At 41.6% G+C, this 13,719-nt stretch overlaps 1 pseudogene; it reads left to right on the forward strand.

Annotated features, from left to right (window-relative positions):
- The window catches only part of LOC115777352 (cadherin-1-like), a 29,218-nt pseudogene extending 21,910 nt beyond the window's left edge, over nt 1–7,308 (forward strand).
- Nucleotides 7,309–13,719: the final 6,411 nt, after the last annotated feature.

Consider the following 13,719-nt stretch of genomic DNA (forward strand, 5'->3'; position numbering starts at 1 on the left):
TGTCTGTCTCTCTGTGTTGGTCCTGCAACAGGCTGGTGACCTATACAGGGTGAACCCCATATCAACTGGGATAGGCTCCAGCCCCCCCCCATGACCCTGAACAGGATAAGCAGAATGGATGGATGGATGGATGGAGGCTTAAAACTTTCCTTTTTGATCAAGCTTATAGTTAGGGCTGGATCAGGTGACCCTGAACCATCACTTAGTTTTGCTGCTATAGGCCTAGTCTGCTGAGGGCTTCTCATAATGTACTGTTTCTTTTGATTCACTTTATTTACTTTGTTTATACTCCACTCTGCATTTAATCATTAATTATTTTTAATCTCTGCACCCCCCCAGCAGATGACCCCCCCTCCCTGAGCCTGGGTCTGGAGGTTTCTTCCTGTTAAAAGGGAGTTTTTCCTTCCCACTGTCACCAAGTGCTGCTCATAGGGGGTCGTTTTGACTGTTGGGTGTTCTCTGTATTATAGTAGGGTCTTTACCCACAATACAAAGCGCCTTGAGGACTGTTTGTTGTGATTTGGTGCTATATAAATAAAATTGAAACGAAATTGTATCATGGTGCTCTGGTTTGAGTCCTAGGGCTGAAATAGAATGTGAGCACTGTGGTACTTTGGAGAAATATGAAACTGTGATCATGAAAATATTAATTTTATGTGCATACTAAATTAGCTGGAAATTCATGACACTGGCAAAAGTTTGAATGATTCTGAATGTGTCAAAACAACCAGCAAAGAAACTGTAATGAGCAACGATGCTAAGTAACTAATGGTAGGCTGCTGATACGTTTCATGATGTGGTGTGTTTGCAGTTGCTGAATGATGGGTGGCTGTTTCACATTCTTGGGGTTTTCTTTCACACTCATTAAATGTTGGATTTCCTGAATAAGAAAATTCTTATTCAGATTCTTATGTGCAGTTTACACTGCTGCCCCCTCTGGCTGATTGTTGCCATTACTAGTTGTGGTTTTGTTTCTTGTAACAAAAAAATAATATCTTGAACCACTAAATAGTACAGCTACCCTCCAGCAGGCAACCAAGCTTTCTTAGTGTGTGTCTGTGTTGTACAGGGAATGGTGAGTGTTTAACAGCACATGTAAAATGTTCTGATACATTTAAAAAGCAAATTTGAAGCATGTTTGGTGAATGAACTTTTTTTTAATGCAGTTCCACAAATGTGCAGTAAGTAATGAACTGAATATGATGACACAGACTACAAAACAAGGATTATTCTCTTCATTCCCAGTAAGGAGACTTTTTTTAATTTCCATGCTTTAACCCATCTCTTATTTTCTCACAGTATAATGCAACGGTGGAAGAAAACAAAAAGGATGTTGTGGTTGTTAAGATGTCAGTAACAGATGATGATGAACCCCAGTCTGCAGCCTGGAATGACGTGTTCAAGATCATCAGTGGTGATCCTGAAGGACTTTTCACAGTCAAAACAGGACCTAACAAACAGGAAGGAATCATTTCTACTGCCAAGGTGGGAAGAAAAACAGGAATTCATTGATGCTGAACATCTCCCAATATTATCAATGGATATTTGCTGCATTTGATGGAGGCATTTTCTCTGATTAGTTGCAATTCAATAAAAACTTATGGTGTGTGTGTGTGTGTGTGTGTGTGTGTGTGTGTGTGTGTGTGTGTGTGTGTGTGTGTGTGTGTGTGTGTTGTGTGTGTGTGTGTGTGTTTCCTTTCTTCCTTCCAACCAGGAGCTGGACTTTGAGAGGAGCAGCAAGCACAGTCTGTTGGTTACAGTGGAGAATGAGGTTCCTTTTGCTTTTCCAGTCACCACTTCCACGGCCACAGTGGTGGTGAGCGTGAAGGACGTGAATGAAGCTCCAGTCTTTGATCCAAAGGAGAAGCTTGTGGTGAAACCAGAGGACCTTGCTGAGAACCAAGATGTGGTGCAGTACACCGCTTCAGACCCTGATACTGCACGCAAGCAGACAGTCTCGTAAGTCACACTGGGAGAAAATGCCTCGTTTGAACAACGTTCTAGAGAACATGTACCACTGACCTCACAAGTACAGCAAAGATTCAGTTTCTCTCTAAAAATTATCAGTCAAAATGTATTCTATATAAATATTCCATGGCCCACACTGTTTTTCACCACCTGAGAGAGTGGTTTGAACATTCTAAGGCCGGTTCAGTTTTCCCACAGGCAAATAAAGTCTCAAATTAGGTTCTTAAAGTGGGTCATATTTCACTGTAAACTTACAGAAATATAAAATTTGTGGGTGGTATTTTTAGTGGAGAAGCAATGATGTTGAGATTTGTATTGAGGTTTCTAGATCAGTGTCATGTTTGGTTTGGACCCAAAAAGCAGTCTCAGACAGCACTTCAAATACTTTAAGTGCTTAGGAAGTGTGGGTGGAAAAACTAAAGGGAGGTGGGGCTGGTGCATGGGAGTTCTGTGGATAGAGGGAATTAGTGGTGGCATGGACAACAATGGATTTTTGAGGAATTGGCTGCAGAGAATCAGTCTTACTTAAGTGAAGAGTTGTTGGACTCAAGAGAGGTGGCTTGGAGCGGCAGGTGCAATACCAGAGGTGAAGTGGCGGAAATGGTGGAGAGTGGGCAGGCAGGTAAGTGTGTGAGTCCTTTCTGTTGACTTCCAGCTAAGGCCGGTTGAAACCACTTTCCATACCTGGAGTACCAGAGACACAGAGATATAACTATCACATGTGTCTGACTACTGAAAAAGACAGAGAGAACAGGGATTAACAGGCAGGTGAAAAACAAGGAACAAGGTGAACCCAATCTTCACCATGGTGGAGTGGCACGATCTGGCAAAGAGCTGAAGCAGGAGGGATGACCCAGACAGTAACCTCCACCCAAAGCCAGACGGATACATGCCCACCGACACACCTAAACGACAAACACAAAACTCACAACAGTGGCCCCATGACAGGCCAAGTACAAGAACTTCAGTTTTATCTGAATTTAGAAGCAGGAAATTAGAGGTCATCCAGGCCTTCATGTCTTTAAGACATTCCTGCAGTTTAACTAACTGATGTGTGTCATCTGGCTGCATGGACAGATAAAGCTGGGTATCATCTCCATAACAATGAAAATGTGTGCAATGCTTTCTAATAATACTGCCTATGGGAAGCATTTATAGTGTAAATATATTGGTCTTAGCACAGAACCCTGTGGAACTCCATAATTAACCTTAGTGTGTGAAGAAGACTCCCCATTTACATGAACAAATTGGAGTCTATGGGATAAATATGATTCAAACCACTGCAGTGCAGTACCTTTAATACCTATAGTATGCTCTAATCTCTGTAATAAAATGTTATGGTCAACAGTATCAAAAGCTGCACTGAGGTCCAACAGGACAAGTACAGAGATGAGTCCACTGTCAGAGGCTCTAAGAAGATCATTTGTAACCTTCACTAATGCTGTTTCTGTACTGTGATGAATTCTGAAACCTGACTGAAACGCTTCAAATAAACCGTTCCTCTGCAGATGATCAGTTAGCTGTTTTACAACTACTCTTTCAAGAGTCTTTGAGAGAAAAGGAAGGTTGGAGATTGGCCTATAATTAGCTAAGACAGCTGGGTCAGTGATGGCTTTTTAAGTAGAGGTTTAATTACAGCCACCTTGAAGGTCTGTGGTACACAGCCAACTAATAAAGACTGATTGATCATTTTTAAGATTGAAGCATCAATAATTGGAAAGACTGAAACAAGATAGTACAAGATGTTTTTTTTTCTCCTCACCTACCCCTCTGTGTTCTGTGTTTCCACCTTTTTAAACTGCAGCGCCTCTGATGGCAGCAAGGCCGCAGACACTTATCTCCCATGATTGTTTGATTTGTTTGTTTTCTAGTATGGGTGTTCTGGAATGCAATTTCATTATATGTTTGACATATAATGACAATAAAGCTATTCTATTCTATTCTATAAAGTCTCAAAAAGCACTGTCTTAGAGGTTGTGGGAATACTGTAACAGTTTGTGTGTAATTGCAGCTAATGTGCTGTTTAGTCTGAGAAGAAAAAGTAAGAGATGAAATGTCCTCATGTCCAAAACCAAATAACACACTGGGCCACATTGTGAAACATGCTAATTGTGATCATCCTGCCTGCACAGTATTACCATCTTTCTGTGACTGTCTCATCAATGTACAGGTACAAGATGATCAGTGACCCTGCAGGCTGGCTGAATGTGGACAAGGACACAGGCCTAATTAAAGTGAGAAGATCCATGGACAGAGAGTCCCCCTTTGTCATAGACAACAGATACAACGCAAGAATTGGTGCATATGATAATGGTAGGTGGGAGGCGAGACTGACGCAGACTATCATTTTACTGAGACACTGATATCATTTAGTTGATCACTTATGATTGTGCTGGAATTTATGTTGAGAAAAAATGAATTCCACACTAACGACCTTTCCTGGGACGGTCATAGCTAATAACATTGTAGCACTTAATTGTCTTTTTTTGTTTGTTTTTTAAGTTTGTCAGTTATATAAGAATGAGAAGTCCAGACGATCTGTGGGCATTAATATGGACTTGATCTCACTTTGTTGATGGAAACTTCCTCTTAATAAATGTTGTTCTCCTGATGTCTGTTCTGTGACCAGATGCAGTCCCAGCTACAGGAACTGGTACTCTGATCATTGAGCTGGAAGATGTCAATGACAATGCTCCCACCATTGATCAGCGTGAAATCCAGGTGTTGTAATTCCCACTAGCTCAGCAGCTGTTTTGTGTCTAATTGTGGTGCAGAATGGGTGTGTTTGTAAATCCCATCCTGATCCCGTCCTGTACCGACTTCAGGATGGGATCAGATAAAAAGTGGAACCAAGTGTGCAGTCATGTGATACAGCACATCAGCATAAAGAAAAGCTTCACTGTGACCTTGTGTTTCCTCAGGTGTGTAACAAGGACACAGTTCCTCAGCTGCTCTCAGTAACAGATAAAGATGGACCAGAATTTGCGGCTCCATACTCAGTGTCTCTGCAGGGCTCGTCGAAGGCCAACTGGACCGCTAGGATGAATGGAACCAGTATGTACACTGTGGACATGAGACGAGCATAAACTGATGCTATCCAACCAGATTTTTCAAATTCATCACTTGTGTTCTGTTGACATAAAAATATTTCCTGTTGGACTTTTGATTTGTAAATATAAGAATTATTTCATCCCAAAGATTAAAGTTTAGGTCACACAGTTTTCTTCACTGAGGTTAGAGTGATTGGTGTTCATGTTAGAGGACAGTGAGTGCTGCCAGAGAAGAAAAAAACCCTAAAGCAGCATATGTACAAGAAAAAAAATGCTTTAATGAGGTGTTAAACTTTTGGTGAAAATTAGACAAAATGACAAAAATAAATCAATACAGGGCTGTAAAGTAAATTTTCTGCTGTCTTGTTTCAGGAACAGGCATCATCTTGACTTTATCCACTGAGCATCCCAGTGGAGAGTACAGTGTGTTACTGAGAGTGGGAGATAAACATGGCCTGGAGCAGGAAAACACCATCAAAGCCAAAGTGTGTGACTGTAAGGGAGCAGAAGTGACATGCACTGATCGTGCTATAGGGGGCACCAGCCTGCCCCTTATCCTGGGAATACTTGGAGCCATCCTGCTGCTTGGTGAGTCGCAAATGGATTGAAGGATGCTTCCCATATTTTCAGGGATATGGAGGGGGGGGTACATTTGGAGCTTCAGGACTTTTACTGACTAAGTAGGATTTGTTTGGCTGCTGTGTTCTAAACTTTGTGCTCTGTGTTCAGTGCTGGTGCTGATAGCGCTGCTGTTTGAAAGGAAGAGGAAAAGAGAGCAGAAGCCAACATCTACAGACAACACCTATTACTACAACCGAGAGACAGGAGGAGAGGATGAAGAGGTAAATGAGGGATAGTTGCAGTAATTTAGTTGCAGTAATCAAAGCTGCACACAAAAAAGGAAAGTTGTTTCTACTGTTGCCGAGGGCTCACAGGACGCTGGCTGATTGTTGGGCTTCCTTTTTAATCTAATAATGGAGGGTCTTGTGGGTGATTGGGTGAATGAGGCTTCTGGCAAAAAGTGCTTTGTCTGCTCGGAGTAGAAAAACGCTGTATAAGAACCAGTCCATTTACCACTGATTTAGCTGGTTGCTACGAGCCATTTGGTTCCTGTAAAACCACAGTCAGCAGCTTGATCCTCATTGCTGCCAATAAGTCTGACTTGCTCCTTGTGGGTGTTAGACTTTGCCAGGGCAGCCATTTAGAGTTTGGTCATTTAGGAGGGACTCAGAGTAGAACCACTACTCCTCCATATCAAAAGGAGCAAGCTGAGATTGTTCATGGAGCTGTCTGGGTGAGCTGTTCCAGGCATGTCCTACCAGGAGGAGGCCCCGGGGTAAACCCAGGACACGCTGGAGAGATTACGTCTCTTGGCTGGCCTGGGAATGCCTTGGTGTTCCCCTGGATGAGCTGGAGGAGATGGCTGGGGAGATAGAGGTCTGGGCTTCTCTGCTTAAGATTGCTGCCCTCACAACCTTGGATAAGCAGCAGAAGATGGATGGATGGGTTACAGTATGTCATGTCTGTGCTTTAATAACTTCATTATCATTTTCTGTTATTTGTTATTCCAGGATGTGTAAGGTAGCTGAAACACATCATGTAAAATTTCTATTAAATGAGAACATGTGTTCTCTGCTCCTCCCTCAGAACCTGGAGGCAGCAGACAGCGACTCAGCAGCTCCACAACACGCCTCTGCTCTGTGAACTGATCAATCAGTGGAGACCAGGACTACGACTGCCCCTGTTTCAAGAAACTGGCACTCATGTACGGAGGAGGAGATGATGACAATAAGTTTGTTTAATATGTGAAAGCAAGCCAAGAAAGCGACTTTCAGCTACACATTAGTGGGACGCTTGTTTCTGTTTGTGTGTATTGTGGTTTGCCTTTTCACTGCAGTCCCATTAGCAGGTATCAGCCACTGCTCAGAAGCCAAAGGATGAGTTTTTGTTTTTTAAATCCATGAATTGTGTTTTGAACGGTTCTTCTCTGAATGCCTTTTTTACATCCCTGTTTGACTTGTAGGCTAAAGGCTAAAATGCTTTGTTACTTTTCTGTTGAATGAGTGCTGGAGCCACAGTGCACATATTTTAATCTGCTGGAGCTTTCTGGGTGATGACAGAGACTCAGAGGTTTGTCAGTCACACTGAAATATTTGTTTATACTAGCAAACATGTTTCTGTTTGTTCTGTAGGGTTTGTGTGTTTTCCATTTGTTTAGTAGAAATGATCAAATCCAGGAAGCTTCGCAGTGCCACAGCACCCTTTGACCTTGTGCTCAGTGAGTTATGAATAAATTCTTTTTAAAATTGTTTCTCAGGCATCTGTTCAGTAAATGTCTTTATTACTATGCTTTGTCAAAAACAAAAACTTGGAGGTACTTTTCTTCATAAAATTGTCTTAGTACAACAGTGGATTTGTGTGTGTCTCTAATTTCACTGTTTATTACTAACTGCATTAGAGTGCAGCAAACAGCAGTGACACAAAGCTCCATGTGAGAGAAATTCTTTAATCTGAGTCTGCAGGCAGAGGAAGCAGACTGACTGACCCACACGAGTTTCCATCGTTTGCAGTTGTGTGTGCATCAGAAAATCCAGTGTTTCTGTAGCAGGTGGGGAATCTGGTTTTCTTCAGCAAGTTGACGGCCACATGTAGCTGCATGTAGAGTGATTGGATCAGTTTACTTAAATGCTGGAACTTGCTGGAATGTCATACCATATGTTTGTACAAATGCAAAAGTGATCCAATCTCCTCAGCCAAAAACTGGGCTTCAACTCTCACCACAGGGGCTGCAGTCGTTTCCCTCCAGAAGAACCTCTCTGACCCGCCCAGCCTGATGCCTTACTGCCTCAGTGCTTTTTGTCCTGTTTTCCCATCTGGTCTCTGTCCATGATTTCAGAGTAGTTTTAAGATATTTCAGGAGGATGTCTGACCTATGGATGGAGACAGAGAAGATCACTTTGTTGAATGTAGCCAAAGGTGTCTTATGACCTTTTTACAGCATCAGCTGTTACCAGATTTAAAGTGTGGGCACCACATGGGACAAAAAAGCTCTCAAGTTCATTTGAAGAAACTTTGCCTGAACACCTTTATTTTTCCCTCCATGTTGGTCCCATCGTCATTGTCTGCTGTCCTTAAAGGGGATATTAAGCTCCTCTAGCCTTTTTAGGAGTAGAGATAGTCTCCTGTTGACTCCTCTGCAACAAGAAAGCCCAAGAAATGCTCTTTAACTTGTGGGATGTCTTCTAGTGACACTATCCTGACTCTGACAGAGCTGTTCCTTGAGACTCAAATCAGGGGTGCACTCTAAAATGATGGAGAAATACTTTGATCTCTTTCACAATGCTTTGTATTATTTTTGAACTAATAGGGTTCATCAGACATTTTGGATTCTGTTTGCCAGATAATGAATGTGACTGCCAGCTCCACGTTCCACCCTGCTGACATGCTGCTTCATCAGTGGATCCAAGTTGGCCATAAGCTCCACCTCTTAGAAAATTGCTATTATCTTGGCACACTGGTGCATGTGCTTTGGGAGTGCCCAAAAATCCAGCAATATTGGTCATTCTTTATGAAATCTTAGAGAAAATAGTCAGCCAGAATATATCCTTTTGCTGCAGGCTCTTGGGAACCCTTCATCAGTGCGCCATTTACCTTCCTCTCTTTCACAGTGGGTGCAGACAGCTATCATGTTGTGGAGGAAGTTAATAGTATGGGAGTGGAAGAGTCCATCCTCTCTACCCAATGGTATAGCTCCCCGGACCAACTTGCTGCCCTGGAGAGATTATCTTATAAATTTCTAAATAGGGTAGAGGAGTAAGTGGTACCATTACTTTTTCAAATATAAGTTAAATGGGATCTCCAGCTCGAACTTAATCTGACTGAATTTAATGTAATGCTATTGAATTGAATTGAGAGACTGCACCAAATTACAGTACAAGAAAAATAAAGTTTGTTTTCAACCAATGTAAATCCATTCTAGTAGAGTTGCAGATGAGAATAAGAAGTAGACAAGACTTGTGCCAGATTGTAATTACAAAATATCACAAATCTAAATTGTCAGAAGGAGCTGGAGTGGGAATCAGGTTTATTAAGTGCCAGAGAGTTTACTTTTATAAAGAAAATATGGCTGAAGGATTCTTGTTGCTCACATCCATTAACCAAAGCGAACTCCACCCAGAGATGATGTGGGAATAAACTTTTAGGTTTTCTGTGCTACATGTAGCTCTCCTTGTTCAGCTTAAATGAACAATAAATTAATCAAATCTTAAAGCACCATGTTATTAAAAATAAATAAAAATAAATCACACTGTGCGAGCATGCATACTGACCTCAACTTGAACCTGCATAAAGGAGCTGAAGTGATTAAATGAGAAAAATGCAGCTTTGTTTATCTTTCATTCAGCTATTATAGACTGTGTGATAAGGCCTCCATAATGAACATAAAACTAAAAGCTCAGTCTCCAACAAACAAGACCAGACACGTTAACTCTGCAGCGTTCTCTGCGCTGGGAGATAAAGGTGAAGTAAATAAGAGGATGGTGGGAAAGGTTGAGCAACTACCCTGCTGTGGAAACTTTTAGTTGAAAACAAAAGTGCTGTGAAAGTTTATGTTCCCTCACCAAACACACCGAGGTCTAATAAATTCAAATTGATTCCCAAATAAAATAAATGCAAAGCTGAGTGGCTGTAACATTTTGAAAGAATATACAAAGTGTATATTCAAATATGTGAGAGTGATTAATAAAAGCTATGGCAGCACTTCACAGTACGGCCACAACTTTTATAAAGAAGTCACTTCTGAATACTTAATACTTAATATGAAAAGGACAAACAAATTATACCGAAAGTATTTTTAATCAGTGAACATCTTCAAAAGTAAACACAAATTCCAGAGTATCAGGTTCACCTACAGAAACTTTGTTACGACTTTTACTTCCTCTACAGTTTAGAGGCTTTTGACTGCACACCGATTATTCAGACTAGGCAGAGACAGCATTTAGACAATTTTAATGCAAAATTATTTGTTTGGTGTATATTCACTCAACATCTTGATGGAGGTGGCCTTCAGCAGCTTTTGCTTCTGAACTTTTCAAATACATGTTTTTGTTTTTTAACTCTTCATGCAAACAGCTTCTTACATTTTCCATCCGTTCTGAGGAATTTGCAGAGGCTTACTGTAGTTGCTTCAGCCGGTCTTTCTGTCTCACACGAGCCGCCATGTTTACCAACTGTTCCGGTGCTGTGCCACAAACTGAAAAGGGATTTCCGGTATTCCGGTCATAATGTCACGTCTTAATGACCAAAGTTGTGTATGCATGCTATATGTTTTCTTCTTTTAGATGCCAGCAAGCTAGCTAGACTGCTGCTGACTTATGCATGAGCTAAACCTTGTAAATGATCTTTTTTCCATGGATGCCTGGACGTTAGTGTGACGGCTCAGGAACAGTCACACTAATGACTTTATTAGAGCTGAAGCAATGCAGACCATTTTTGACTCTTCTTGGCATCTCAGTGTTTGTTTTTGGAAATGACACCAGTGTTTATTTCACTCATATTACCAAAACATCACTTTCTTAATTTGCATTTTCATTTGCTGACGTCTGCTTTTGTCTACTTGACATAGATTATTCTAATGTTGTTGCACAAGGCTGTTTCCAAAGAAGTTGTGATACTGTGTAACATGTGGAGAAATACAGAATGCAGTGATTTAATAATATTTGAATCCCTGTATTTAATTGGAAATAATACAAACATTACAGGTCAAATGTTTAAATATACTCATTTGAATTTAAATGCAGGCCCTTTATATAATGGAGCCCAGCTAGCATTTGGTTCACGCTGCTCACTTTTACCACCACTTTCACTTTTCTATCCAAACAAGCAGTTTGAGGAGCAGCGTTCACCCCACCTAAACCCACAGAACAAAACACATTCCAATGCACATCAGTCTTGACTGGGCCTGTCAAATAAACTCATAACCTAATATCAACTTATCGCTGATCTGTAGATCTGATGAGATGCCTCGACTTGTAGCCTTCTATGGAAAGCTGCAGTCATTTATCACTGTGAGTGCAGGCACCGTTGTGCTTATGTAAAAGTGCACTTACAGTTAGGTTGCTGTCTTGAAGATCTGCCAAAAGCTTATGAGCAGTGTAATGATGGGCTTTAACAGGAAGTCCAGTCTGCATGATGGAACTGCTTTTATACTACTGTCAGCTGCAGATGTGAGAGATGAGGCCCACCGTGTTATGATTTGTCCTCCATATGGAGCTTTTCCTGTGAACCAGCTGTGCTGATAAAGCACTGAGGATGCAGTGAAAGCTTCACACTGTCCTATCGCTCATCACAAGTTTGGATGAATGGGTGAATGCAAATGTGCTGTATAAGCACTTTGAGTGCTCAGTTGGAGTAGAAAGGTGCTGTATAAGAACATGTCCATATACCATTATTAATTAATGCTATGATGTTAACAAATATGAGCCAGAGCCAGAAAACCATGCCCAGTGTTTTCTCCATCCATGTTCTCTGCTGCATGTTTTCTGATATTAATTTTATTCCACTATTTGTTATGATATGTTGTCTTTTGTGATTCATTTCAATCTTTGTTTTGTTACACGTGTTCTGTCTTATCACCTTGTCAGAATCACTTTTACCTGCATTAAACTTTGTGAAAGATGTGACACAAATAGGTTTGATCAGTCAGTCTAATGGCTGATGGTTGAGGGCTGAGGGCTGTTGCTCCTCCATATTGACAGGAGCTAGTTGAGATAGTTTAGGCATCTGATCAGGCTCCTAGTTGAGGCATGTCCAGTAGGGAAGAGACCCTGGGGCAGACCCAGGACACGCTTGAGAGACTGAACATTTTCACTTTCCCACCAAAAACTGGACAAAAATTGTCAACACCTTTCAGTTCCTGATCCACATACAGTCCAATTTTGATCTCAGGTGGATGGGACCAGTAACTGCATTGCTTAATAACCTATATAAAATAAATCTAATGGGGCAGACTGGACCTACTGTGGAACTTTCAGCAGCCAAACAAAAAGTCTTCTGCTGTTATGTTCCATGTACTTAAACATTTGAGGCTTCTACTGTTGCCTTTCTCTCAGTTTGAACCTGTCTATTACTTCTTTCATCTCTGCCATCATCAAAGCATGTTTGTACAAAGCACTGCAGCTCTGTAAACCCTAGAGATGTTTGTACATGGAAATTTCCAACACATCAGCAGTTTGAAATACTCAACCCCACCTGTCACATTCAAGTAGTTTAAATCAAATCCAAGATTTCTAGTGGTTTGAACTTTAGCCAGCCAGTCCTCTTGACCATGCCAAAATCCACTGAATTACTAATCAATGATTAGCTGATTAGATACATTATACTGCCAAGTATTCACTCATCTGTCTTTACATGCATATGATATTGAGTGGTATCCCATTCTAATCCAGAGGGTTTAATATGATGTGGGCCCACCCTTTGCAGCTACAACAGCTGCAACTCTTCAGGGAAGTCTTTCCACAGGTTTAGGAGTGTTTTATGGGAATTTCTGACCATTCTTCCAGAAGCACATCTGTGAGGTCAGACACTGATGTTGGAGAGAAGGCCTGGCTCACAGTCTCCGCTCTAATCCATCCCAAAGGTTCAGGTTTGAGCTCAGGCTGAGCTCAGGACTCTGTGCAGGCCAGTAAAGTTCTTCCACACCAAACTGGCTCATCCATGTCTTTATGGAGCTGCTTTGTGCTCTGGTGTGCAGTCATGTTGGAACAGGAAGGGGCCATCCCCAAACTGTTCCCACGGAGTTGGAGCATCAAATTGTCCCAAATATCTTGGTATGCTGAAGCATTAAGAGTTCCTTTCACTGGAACTAAGGGGCCGAGCCCAACTCCTAAAAAACACCTCTACACCATAACCCCCCCCCTCCACCAAAATTTACACTTGGCACAATGCAGTCAGATGAGTATGGTTCCCCCGGCAACCCCTAAACCCAGACTCCTCCATCAGATTGGCAGATGGAGAAGTGTGATCCATCCCTCCAGAGAACACGTCTCCACTGCTCTAGAGTCCAGTGGCGGCATGCTTTACACCACTGCATCAACACTTTGCATTGAGCTTGGTGATGGAAGGCTTGGATGCAGCTGCAAATCCATAGTTTTTATATGACTTGTGTGATGCTGGAAAGGTGGAGTTGATGTAACTATTACTAAAAGTGCTCTTGGCTGTTGACTGCCGTTGTTCCCTTCTCTGTCAAGACGATCCTGCCCTGCTTCAATAATGTTGCGGTTCAGCCTCTGGGAAGGCCAATTCATAACTGGTAGTGTATCATTGTGTCTTTGTTTCTATCCAGGGCTGCTTTTACTGCATTGGCAGTGTGTTTGGGATCACATGCTGAAAGTAAAGCTGTTGCCAATCAGATGTTTTCCAGATGGCAGAAAAACAGAAGATGCATAAGTTACTCTACAGTATACAGTATATTTTTTGCTGCTGTAAAATTGATCCTTACTCTGTAGATATCTCTGTAGATATAAAGTGTTACAGGTTTGTGCAAAACATTCCATCACGTGTTGTGTCACAGAGCGTATTCTGTTACGATGAAGGTTGGGGGTTGGTTAAAGAGACATTGCTGCTTTCTCATACCTCTTTATGTCTTTTGAATGTTCGGGAATTCAAACAGAAACTACTGGGATCTGTCTGCTCGGGTGTGTTC

The sequence above is a fragment of the Archocentrus centrarchus genome, unplaced genomic scaffold, assembly GCF_007364275.1.
Source record: "Archocentrus centrarchus isolate MPI-CPG fArcCen1 unplaced genomic scaffold, fArcCen1 scaffold_50_ctg1, whole genome shotgun sequence".
Taxonomy (NCBI): Eukaryota; Metazoa; Chordata; class Actinopteri; order Cichliformes; family Cichlidae; genus Archocentrus; species Archocentrus centrarchus.